Below are 9,768 nucleotides of genomic sequence, written 5' to 3' on the forward strand. Positions count from 1 at the left end.
TGTCTCTCTGTAGGTCTCCTACCCTTCATGTGTCTCTCTGTAGGTCTCCTACCCTTCCCGTGTCTCTCTGTAGGTCTCCTACCCTTCCCTTGTCTCTCTGTAGGTCTCCTACCCTTCCCGTGTCTCTCTCTGTAGGTCTTCTACCCTTCCTGTGTCTCTCTGTAGGTCTGTCTCTCTCTGTAGGTCTTCTCTGTAGGTCTTCCTCCCTCTGTGGGTCTGTCTCTCTGTAGGTCTCCTACCCTTCCTGTGTCTCTCTGTAGGTCTGTCTCTCTCTGTAGGTCTCCTACCCTTCCTGTGTCTCTCTGTAGGTCTCCTACCCTTCCTGTGTCTCTCTGTAGGTCTCCTACCCTTCCTGTGTCTCTCTGTAGGTCTCCTACCCTTCCTGTGTCTCTCTGTAGGTCTCCTACCCTTCCTGTGTCTCTCTGTAGGTCTCCAACCCTTCCACTCCTTGTGTCTCTCTGTAGGTCTCCTACCCTTCCTGTGTCTCTCTCTGTAGGTCTCCTACCCTTCCTGTGTCTCTCTGTAGGTCTCCTACCCTTCCTGTGTCTCTCTGTAGGTCTCCTACCCTTCCTGTGTCTCTCTGTAGGTCTCCTACCCTTCCTGTGTCTCTCTGTAGGTCTCCTACCCTTCCTGTGTCTCTCTGTAGGTCTCCTACCCTTAGTGTCTCTCTGTTGGTCTCCTTCTTGCTGTGTCTCTCTGTAGGTCTCCTACCCTTCCTGTGTCTCTTCTGTTGGTACCCTTCTCTCTGTAGGTCTCCTACCCTTCCTGTGTCTCTCTGTTGGTCTCCTACCCTTCCTGTGTCTCTCTGTTGGTCTCCTACCCTTCCTGTGTCTCTCTGTAGGTCTCCTACCCTTCCTGTGTCTCTCTGTTGCTCTCCTACCCTTGCTGTGTCTCTCTGTAGGTCTCCTACCCTTCCTGTGTCTCTCTCTGTTGGTCTCCTACCCTTCCTGTGTCTCTCTGTAGGTCTCCTACCCTTCCCTGTAGGTCTCTCTCTGTCCTACCCTTCCTGTGTCTCTCTGTAGGTCTCCTACCCTTCCTGTGTCTCTCTCTGTTGGTCTCCTATCCTTCCTGTGTCTCTCTCTGTTGGTCTCCTACCCTTCCTGTGTCTCTCTCTGTAGGTCTCCTACCCTTCCTGTGTCTCTCTGTAGGTCTCCTACCCTTCCTGTGTCTCTCTGTAGGTCTCCTACCCTTGTTTCTCTCTGTAGGTCTCCTACCCTTCCTGTGTCTCTCTGTGGGTCTCCTACCCTTCCTGTGTCTCTCTGTAGGTCTCCTACCCTTCCTGTGTTCTCTGTAGGTCTCCTACCCTTCTGTGTCTCTCTGTAGGTCTGTAGGTCTCTACCCTTCCTGTAGGTCTCCTGTAGGTCTCCTACCCTTCCTGTGTCTCTCTGTAGGTCTCCTACCCTTCCTGTGTCTCTCTGTAGGTCTCCTACCCTTCCTGTGTCTCTCTGTAGGTCTCCTACCCTTCCTGTGTCTCTCTGTAGGTCTCCTACCCTTCCTGTGTCTCTCTGTAGGTCTCCTACCCTTCCTGTGTCTCTCTCTGTAGGTCTCCTACCCTTCCTGTGTCTCTCTGTAGGTCTCCTACCCTTCTCTGTGTCTCTTCCTGTGTCTCTCTGTAGGTCTCCTACCCTTCCTGTGTCTCTCTGTAGGTCTCCTACCCTTCCTGTGTCTCTCTGTAGGTCTCCTACCCTTCTCTGTGTCTCTCTGTTGGTCTCCTACCCTTCCTGTGTCTCTCTGTAGGTCTCCTACCCTTCCTGTGTCTCTCTGTAGGTCTCCTACCCTTCCTGTGTCTCTCTCTAGGTCTCCTACCCTTCCTGTGTCTCTCTCTGTAGGTCTCCTACCCTTCCTGTGTCTCTCTGTAGGTCTCCTACCCTTCCCTTCTCTCTGTAGGTCTCCTCTCTCTCTGTAGGTCTCTCTACCCTTCTGTGTCTCTCTGTAGGTCTCCTACCCTTCCTGTGTCTCTCTGTAGGTCTCCTACCCTTCCTGTGTCTCTCTGTAGGTCTCCTACCCTTCCTGTGTCTCTCTGTAGGTCTCCTACCCTTCCTGTGTCTCTCTGTAGGTCTCCTACCCTTCCTGTGTCTCTCTGTAGGTCTCCTACCCTTCCTGTGTCTCTCTGTAGGTCTCCTACCCTTCCTGTGTCTCTCTGTAGGTCTCCTACCCTTCCTGTGTCTCTCTGTAGGTCTCCTACCCTTCCTGTGTCTCTCTGTAGGGTCTCCTACCCTTCCTGTGTCTCTCTGTAGGTCTCCTACCCTTCCTGTGTCTCTCTGTTGGTCTCCTACCCTTCCTGTGTCTCTCTCCTAGGTCTCCTACCCTTCCTGTGTCTCTCTCTGTTGGTCTCCTACCCTTCCTGTGTCTCTCTGTAGGTCTCCTACCCTTCCTGTGTCTCTCTCTGTTGGTCTCCTATCCTTCCTGTGTCTCTCTCTGTTGGTCTCCTACCCTTCCTGTGTCTCTCTCTGTAGGTCTCCTACCCTTCCTGTGTCTCTCTGTAGGTCTCCTACCCTTCCTGTCTCTCTCTGTAGGTCTCCTACCCTTCCTGTGTCTCTCTGTAGGTCTCCTACCCTTCCCTGTGTCTCTCTGTAGGTCTCCTACCCTTCCTGTGTCTCTCTGTAGGTCTCCTACCCTTCCTGTGTCTCTCTTCTTCCTGTGTCTCTCTGTAGGTCTCCTACCCTTCCTGTGTCTCTCTGTAGGTCTCCTACCCTTCCTGTGTCTCTCTGTAGGTCTCCTACCCTTCCTGTGTCTCTCTGTAGGTCTCCTACCCTTCCTGTGTCTCTCTGTAGGTCTCCTACCCTTCCTGTGTCTCTCTGTAGGTCTCCTACCCTTCTGTGTCTCTGTACCCTTCCTGGTCTCTCTGTAGGTCTCCTACCCTTCCTGTGTCTCTCTGTAGGTCTCCTACCCTTCCTGTGTCTCTCTGTAGGTCTCCTACCCTTCCTGTGTCTCTCTGTCTCCTACCCTTCCTGGTCTCTCTACCCTTCCTGTGTCTCTCTGTAGGTCTCCTACCCTTCCTGTGTCTCTCTCTGTAGGTCTCCTACCCTTCCTGTGTCTCTCTCTGTAGGTCTCCTACCCTTCTTGTGTCTCTCTGTAGGTCTCCTACCCTTCCTGTGTCTCTCTGTAGGTCTCCTACCCTTCCTGTGTCTCTCTGTCATGTGTCTCTCTGTAGGTCTCCTACCCTTCCTGTGTCTCTCTGTAGGTCTCCTACCCTTCCTGTGTCTCTCTGTAGGTCTCCTACCCTTCCTGTGTCTCTCTGTAGGTCTCCTACCCTTTCTGTGGTCTCCTACCCTTCCTGTGTCTCTCTGTAGGTCTCCTACCCTTCCTGTGTCTCTCTCTGTAGGTCTCCTACCCTTCCTGTGTCTCTCTGTAGGTCTCCTACCCTTCCTGTGTCTCTCTGTAGGTCTCCTACCCTTCCTGTGTCTCTCTGTAGGTCTCCTACCCTTCCTGTGTCTCTCTAGGTCTCCTACCTTCTGTGTCTCTCTGTAGGTCTCCTACCCTTCCTGTGTCTCTCTGTAGGTCTCCTACCCTTCATGTGTCTCTCTGTAGGTCTCCTACCCTTCCTGTGTCTCTCTCTGTAGGTCTCCTACCCTTCCTGTGTCTCTCTGTAGGTCTCCTACCCTTCCTGTGTCTCTCTGTAGGTCTCCTACCCTTCCTGTGTCTCTCTGTAGGTCTCCTACCCTTCCTGTGTCTCTCTCTGTTAGGTCTCCTACCCTTCCTGTGTCTCTCTCTGTCTCCTACCCTTAGGTCTCTCTAGGTCTCCTACCCTTCCTGTGTCTCTCTGTAGGTCTCCTACCCTTCCTGTGTCTCTCTGTTGGTCTCCTACCCTTCCTGTGTCTCCTACCCTTCCTGTGTCTCTCTGTGTCTCTACCCTTCTGTGTCTCTCTGTAGGTCTCCTACCCTTCCTGTGTCTCTCTGTAGGTCTCCTACCCTTCCTGTGTCTCTCTGTAGGTCTCCTACCCTTCCTCTCTGTAGGTCTCCTCCCTTCTGTCTCTCTGTAGGGTCTCCTGTAGGTCTCCTACCCTTCCTGTGTCTCTCTGTAGGTCTCCTACCCTTCCCGTGTCTCTCTGTAGGTCTCCTACCCTTCCCTTGTCTCTCTGTAGGTCTCCTACCCTTCCCGTGTCTCTCTCTGTAGGTCTTCTACCCTTCCTGTGTCTCTCTGTAGGTCTGTCTCTCTCTGTAGGTTTCCTACCCTTCCTGTGTCACTCTGTGGGTCTGTCTCTCTCTGTAGGTCTCCTACCCTTCCTGTGTCTCTCTGTGGGTCTGTCTCTCTCTGTAGGTCTCCTACCCTTCCTGTGTCTCTCTGTAGGTCTCCTACCCTTCCTGTGTCTCTCTGTAGGTCTCCTACCCTTCCCATTTCTCTCTGTAGGTCTGTCTCTCTCTGTAGGTCTCCTACCCTTCCTGTGTCTCTCTGTAGGTCTCCAACCCTTCCTGTGTCTCTCTGAAGGTCTCCAACCCTTCCTGTGTCTATCTCTGTAGGTCTCCTACCCTTCCTGTGTCTCTCTCTGTAGGTCTCCTACCCTTCTTGTGTCTCTCTGTAGGTCTCCTACCCTTCCTGTGTCTCTCTGTAGGTCTCCTACCCTTCCTGTGTCTCTCTGTAGGTCTCCTACCCTTCCTGTGTCTCTCTGTAGGTCTCCTACCCTTCCTGTGTCTCTCTGTAGGTCTCCTACCCTTCCTGTGTCTCTCTGTAGGTCTCCTACCCTTCCTGTGTCTCTCTGTAGGTCTCCTACCCTTGCTGTGTCTCTCTGTAGGTCTCCTACCCTTCCTGTGTCTCTCTGTAGGTCTCCTACCCTTCTGTGTCTCTCTGTAGGTCTCCTACCCTTCCTGTGTCTCTCTGTAGGTCTCCTACCCTTCTTCTGTAGGTCTCCCCCTTCCCCTTCCTGTGTCTCTCTGTAGGTCTCCTACTTCCTGTGTCTCTCTTCCTGTGTCTCTCTGTAGGTCTCCTACCCTTCCTTCCTGTGTCTCTCTCTGTCTCTCTCTGTGGTCTCCTACCCTTCCTGTGTCTCTCTGTAGGTCTCCTACCCTTCCTGTGTCTCTCTGTAGGTCTCCTACCCTTCCTGTGTCTCTCTGTAGGTCTCCTACCCTTCCTGTGTCTCTCTGTTGGTCTCCTACCCTTCCTGTGTCTCTCTGTTGGTCTCCTACCCTTCCTGTGTCTCTCTCTGTAGGAATCCTACCCTTCCTGTGTCTCTCTGTAGGTCTCCTACCCTTCCTGTGTCTCTCTCTGTAGGTCTCCTACCCTTCCTGTGTCTCTCTGTAGGTCTGTTTCTCTCTGTAGGTCTCCTACCCTTCCTGTGTCTCTCTGTGGGTCTGTCTCTCTCTGTAGGTCTCCTACCCTTCCTGTGTCTCTCTGTTGGTCTCCTACCCTTCCTGTGTCTCTCTCTGTAGGTCTCCTACCCTTCCCGTGTCTCTCTGTAGGTCTCCTACCCTTCCTGTGTCTCTCTGTAGGTCTCCTACCCTTCCTGTGTCTCTCTGTAGGTCTCCTACCCTTCCTGTGTCTCTCTGTAGGTCTCCAACCCTTCCTGTGTCTCTCTGTAGGTCTCCTACCCTTCCCGTGTCTCTCTGTAGGTCTCCTACCCTTCATGTGTCTCTCTGTAGGTCTCCTACCCTTCCTGTGTTTCTCTGTAGGTCTTCTACCCTTCCTGTGTCTCTCTGTAGGTCTCCTACCCTTCCTTGTGTCTCTCTGTAGGTCTCCTACCCTTCCTGTGTCTCTCTGTAGGTCTCTCTTCTGTAGGTCTCCTACCCTTCCTGTGTCTCTCTGTAGGTCTCCTACCCTTCCTGTGTCTCTCTGTAGGTCTCCTACCCTTCCTGTGTCTCTCTGTAGGTCTCCTACCCTTCCTGTGTCTCTCTGTAGGTCTCCTACCCTTCCTGTGTCTCTCTGTAGGTCTCCTACCCTTCCTGTGTCTCTCTGTAGGTCTCCTACCCTTCCTGTGTCTCTCTGTAGGTCTCCTACCCTTCCTGTGTCTCTCTGTAGGTCTCCTACCCTTCCTGTGTCTCTCTGTAGGTCTCCTACCCTTCCTGTGTCTCTCTGTAGGTCTCCTACCCTTCATGTGTCTCTCTGTAGGTCTCCTACCCTTCCTGTGTCTCTCTGTTGGTCTCCTACCCTTCCTGTGTCTCTCTGTAGGTCTCCTACCCTTCCTGTGTCTCTCTGTTGGTCTCCTACCCTTCCTGTGTCTCTCTGTAGGTCTCCTACCCTTCCTGTGTCTCTCTGTAGGTCTCCTACCCTTCTGTCTCTCTGTAGGTCTCCTACCCTTCCTGTGTCTCTCTGTAGGTCTCCTACCCTTCCTGTGTCTCTCTGTAGGTCTCCTACCCTTCCTGTGTCTCTCTCTGTAGGTCTCCTACCCTTCCTGTGTCTCTCTGTAGGTCTCCTACCCTTCCTGTGTCTCTCTCTGTAGGTCTCCTACCCTTCCTGTGTCTCTCTGTAGGTCTCCTACCCTTCCTGTGTCTCTCTGTAGGTCTCCTACCCTTCCTGTGTCTCTCTGTAGGTCTCCTACCCTTCCTGTGTCTCTCTCTGTAGGTCTCCTACCCTTCCTGTGTCTCTCTGTAGGTCTCCTACCCTTCCTGTGTCTCTCTGTAGGTATGTTTCTCTCTGTAGGTCTCCTACCCTTCCTGTGTCTCTCTGTGGGTCTGTCTCTCTCTGTAGGTCTCCTACCCTTCCTGTGTCTCTCTGTAGGTCTCCTACCCTTCCTGTGTCTCTCTCTGTAGGTCTCCTACCCTTCCTGTGTCTCTCTGTAGGTCTCCTACCCTTCCTGTGTCTCTCTGTAGGTCTCCTACCCTTCCTGTGTCTCTCTGTAGGTCTCCTACCCTTCCTGTGTCTCTCTGTAGGTCTCTACCCTTCCTGTGTCTCTCTGTAGGTCTCCTACCCTTCCTTCCTAGGTGTCTCTCTCTGTAGGTCTCCTACCCTTCCTGTGTCTCTCTGTGTGTCTCTCTGTAGGTCTCCTACCCTTCCTGTGTCTGTCTCTCTCTTCTCTCTGTAGGTCTCCTACCCTTCCTGTGTCTCTCTGTAGGTCTCCTACCCTTCCTGTGTCTCTCTGTAGGTCTCCTACCCTTCCTGTGTCTCTCTGTAGGTCTCCTACCCTTCCTGTGTCTCTCTCTGTAGGTCTCCTACCCTTCCTGTGTCTCTCTGTAGGTCTCCTACCCTTCCCTGTGTCTCTCTGTAGGTCTCCTACCCTTCCTGTGTCTCTCTGTAGGTCTCCTACCCTTCCTGTGTCTCTCTGTAGGTCTCCTACCCTTCCTGTGTCTCTCTGTAGGTCTCCTACCCTTCCTGTGTCTCTCTGTAGGTCTCCTACCCTTCATGTGTCTCTCTGTAGGTCTCCTACCCTTCCTGTGTCTCTCTGTAGGTCTCCTACCCTTCCTGTGTCTCTCTGTAGGTCTCCTACCCTTCCTGTGTCTCTCTGTTGGTCTCCTACCCTTCCTGTGTCTCTCTGTTGGTCTCCTACCCTTCCTGTGTCTCTCTGTAGGTCTCCTACCCTTGCTGTGTCTCTCTGTAGGTCTCCTACCCTTCCTGTGTCTCTCTCTGTAGGTCTCCTCCTTCCTGTGTCTCTCTGTAGGTCTCCTACCCTTCCTGTAGGTCTCTCTCTCTGTAGGTCTCCTACCCTTCCTGTGTCTCTCTGTAGGTCTCCTACCCTTCCTGTGTCTCTCTGTAGGTCTCCTACCCTTCCTGTGTCTCTCTGTAGGTCTCCTACCCTTCCTGTGTCTCTCTGTAGGTCTCCTACCCTTCTGTAGGTGTCTCTCTCTGTAGGTCTCCTACCCTTGGGTGTGTCTCTCTGTAGGTCTCCTACCCTTCCTGTGTCTCTCTGTTGGTCTCCTACCCTTCCTGTGTCTCTCTGTAGGTCTCCTACCCTTCCTGTGTCTCTCTCTGTAGGTCTCCTACCCTTCCTGTGTCTCTCTGTAGGTCTCCTACCCTTCCTGTGTCTCTCTGTAGGTCTCCTACCCTTCCTGTGTCTCTCTGTAGGTCTCCTACCCTTCCTGTGTCTCTCTGTAGGTCTCCTACCCTTCCTGTCTCCTACCCTTCCTGTCTCTCTGTAGGTCTCCTACCCTTCCTGTGTCTCTCTGTAGGTCTCCTACCCTTCCTGTGTCTCTCTGTAGGTCTCCTACCCTTCCTGTGTGTCTCTCTGTAGGTCTCCTACCCTTCCTGTGTCTCTCTGTAGGTCTCCTACCCTTCCTGTGTCTCTCTGTAGGTCTCTCTGTAGGTCTCCTAGGTCCCTTCCTTCCCTGTCTCTCTCTGTAGGTCTCCTACCCTTCCTGTGTCTCTCTGTAGGTCTCCTACCTTCTTCCTGTAGGTGTCTCTCTGTAGGTCTCCTACCCTTCCTGTGTCTCTCTGTAGGTCTCCTACCCTTCTGTGTCTCTCTCTGTAGGTCTCCTACCCTTCCTGTGTCTCTCTGTAGGTCTCCTACCCTGTCTCTCTGTAGGTCTCCTACCCTTCCTGTGTCTCTCTGTAGGTCTCCTACCCTTCCTGTGTCTCTCTGTAGGTCTCCTACCCTTCCTGTGTCTCTCTGTAGGTCTCCTACCCTTCCTGTGTCTCTCTGTAGGTCTCCTACCCTTCCTGTGTCTCTCTGTAGGTCTCCTACCCTTCCTGTGTCTCTCTGTAGGTCTCCTACCCTTCCTTCCTGTTGGTCTCCTACCCTTCCTGTCTCTCTGTAGGTCTCCTACCCTTCCTGTGTCTCTCTGTAGGTCTCCTACCCTTCCTGTGTCTCTCTGTAGGTCTCCTACTTCCTTCCTGTGTCTCTCTGTAGGTCTCCTACCCCCTTCCTGTGTCTCTCTGTAGGTCTCCTACCCTTCCTGTGTCTCTCTGTAGGTCTCCTACCCTTCCTGTGTCTCTCTGTAGGTCTCCTACCCTTCCTGTGTCTCTCTGTAGGTCTCCTACCCTTCCTGTGTCTCTCTGTAGGTCTCCTACCCTTCCTGTGTCTCTCTGTAGGTCTCCTACCCTTCCTGTGTCTCTCTGTAGGTCTCCTACCCTTCCTGTGTCTCTCTGTAGGTCTCCTACCCTTCCTGTGTTCCTAGGTGTCTCTCTGTAGGTCTCCTACCCTTCCTGTGTCTCTCTGTAGGTCTCCTACCCTTCCTGTGTCTCTCTGTAGGTCTCCTACCCTTCCTGTGTCTCTCTGTAGGTCTCCTACCCTTCCTGTGTCTCTAGGTCTGTCTTCTCTCTGTAGGTCTCCTACCCTTCCCATTTCTCTCTGTAGGTCTGTCTCTCTCTGTAGGTCTCCTACCCTTCCTGTGTCTCTCTGTAGGTCTCCTACCCTTCCTGTGTCTCTCTGTAGGTCTCCTACCCTTCCTGTGTCTCTCTGTAGGTCTCCTACCCTTCCTGTGTCTCTCTGTAGGTCTCCTACCCTTCCTGTGTCTCTCTGTAGGTCTCCTACCCTTCCTGTGTCTCTCTGTAGGTCTCCTACCCTTCCTGTCTCTCTCTGTAGGTCTCCTACCCTTCTCTCTGTGTCTCCTACCCTTCCCGTGTCTCTCTGTTGGCCTCCTACCCTTCCTGTGTCTCTCTGTAGGTCTCCTACCCTTCCTGTGTCTCTCTGTAGGTCTCCTACCCTTCATGTGTCTCTCTGTAGGTCTCCTACCCTTCATGTGTCTCTCTAGGTCTCCTACCCTTCCTGTGTCTCTCTGTAGGTCTCCTACCCTTCCTGTGTCTCTCTGTAGGTCTCCTACCCTTCCTGTGTCTCTCTCTGTAGGTCTGTGTCTCTCTGTAGGTCTCCTACCCTTCCTGTGTCTGTCTCTCTCTGTAGGTCTCCTACCCTTCCTGGTCTCTCTGTAGGTCTCCTACCCTCTCTGTAGGTCTCCTCTCTCTGT

The sequence above is a fragment of the Oncorhynchus nerka genome, unplaced genomic scaffold (assembly GCF_034236695.1).
Source record: "Oncorhynchus nerka isolate Pitt River unplaced genomic scaffold, Oner_Uvic_2.0 unplaced_scaffold_938, whole genome shotgun sequence".
Classification (NCBI taxonomy): domain Eukaryota; kingdom Metazoa; phylum Chordata; class Actinopteri; order Salmoniformes; family Salmonidae; genus Oncorhynchus; species Oncorhynchus nerka.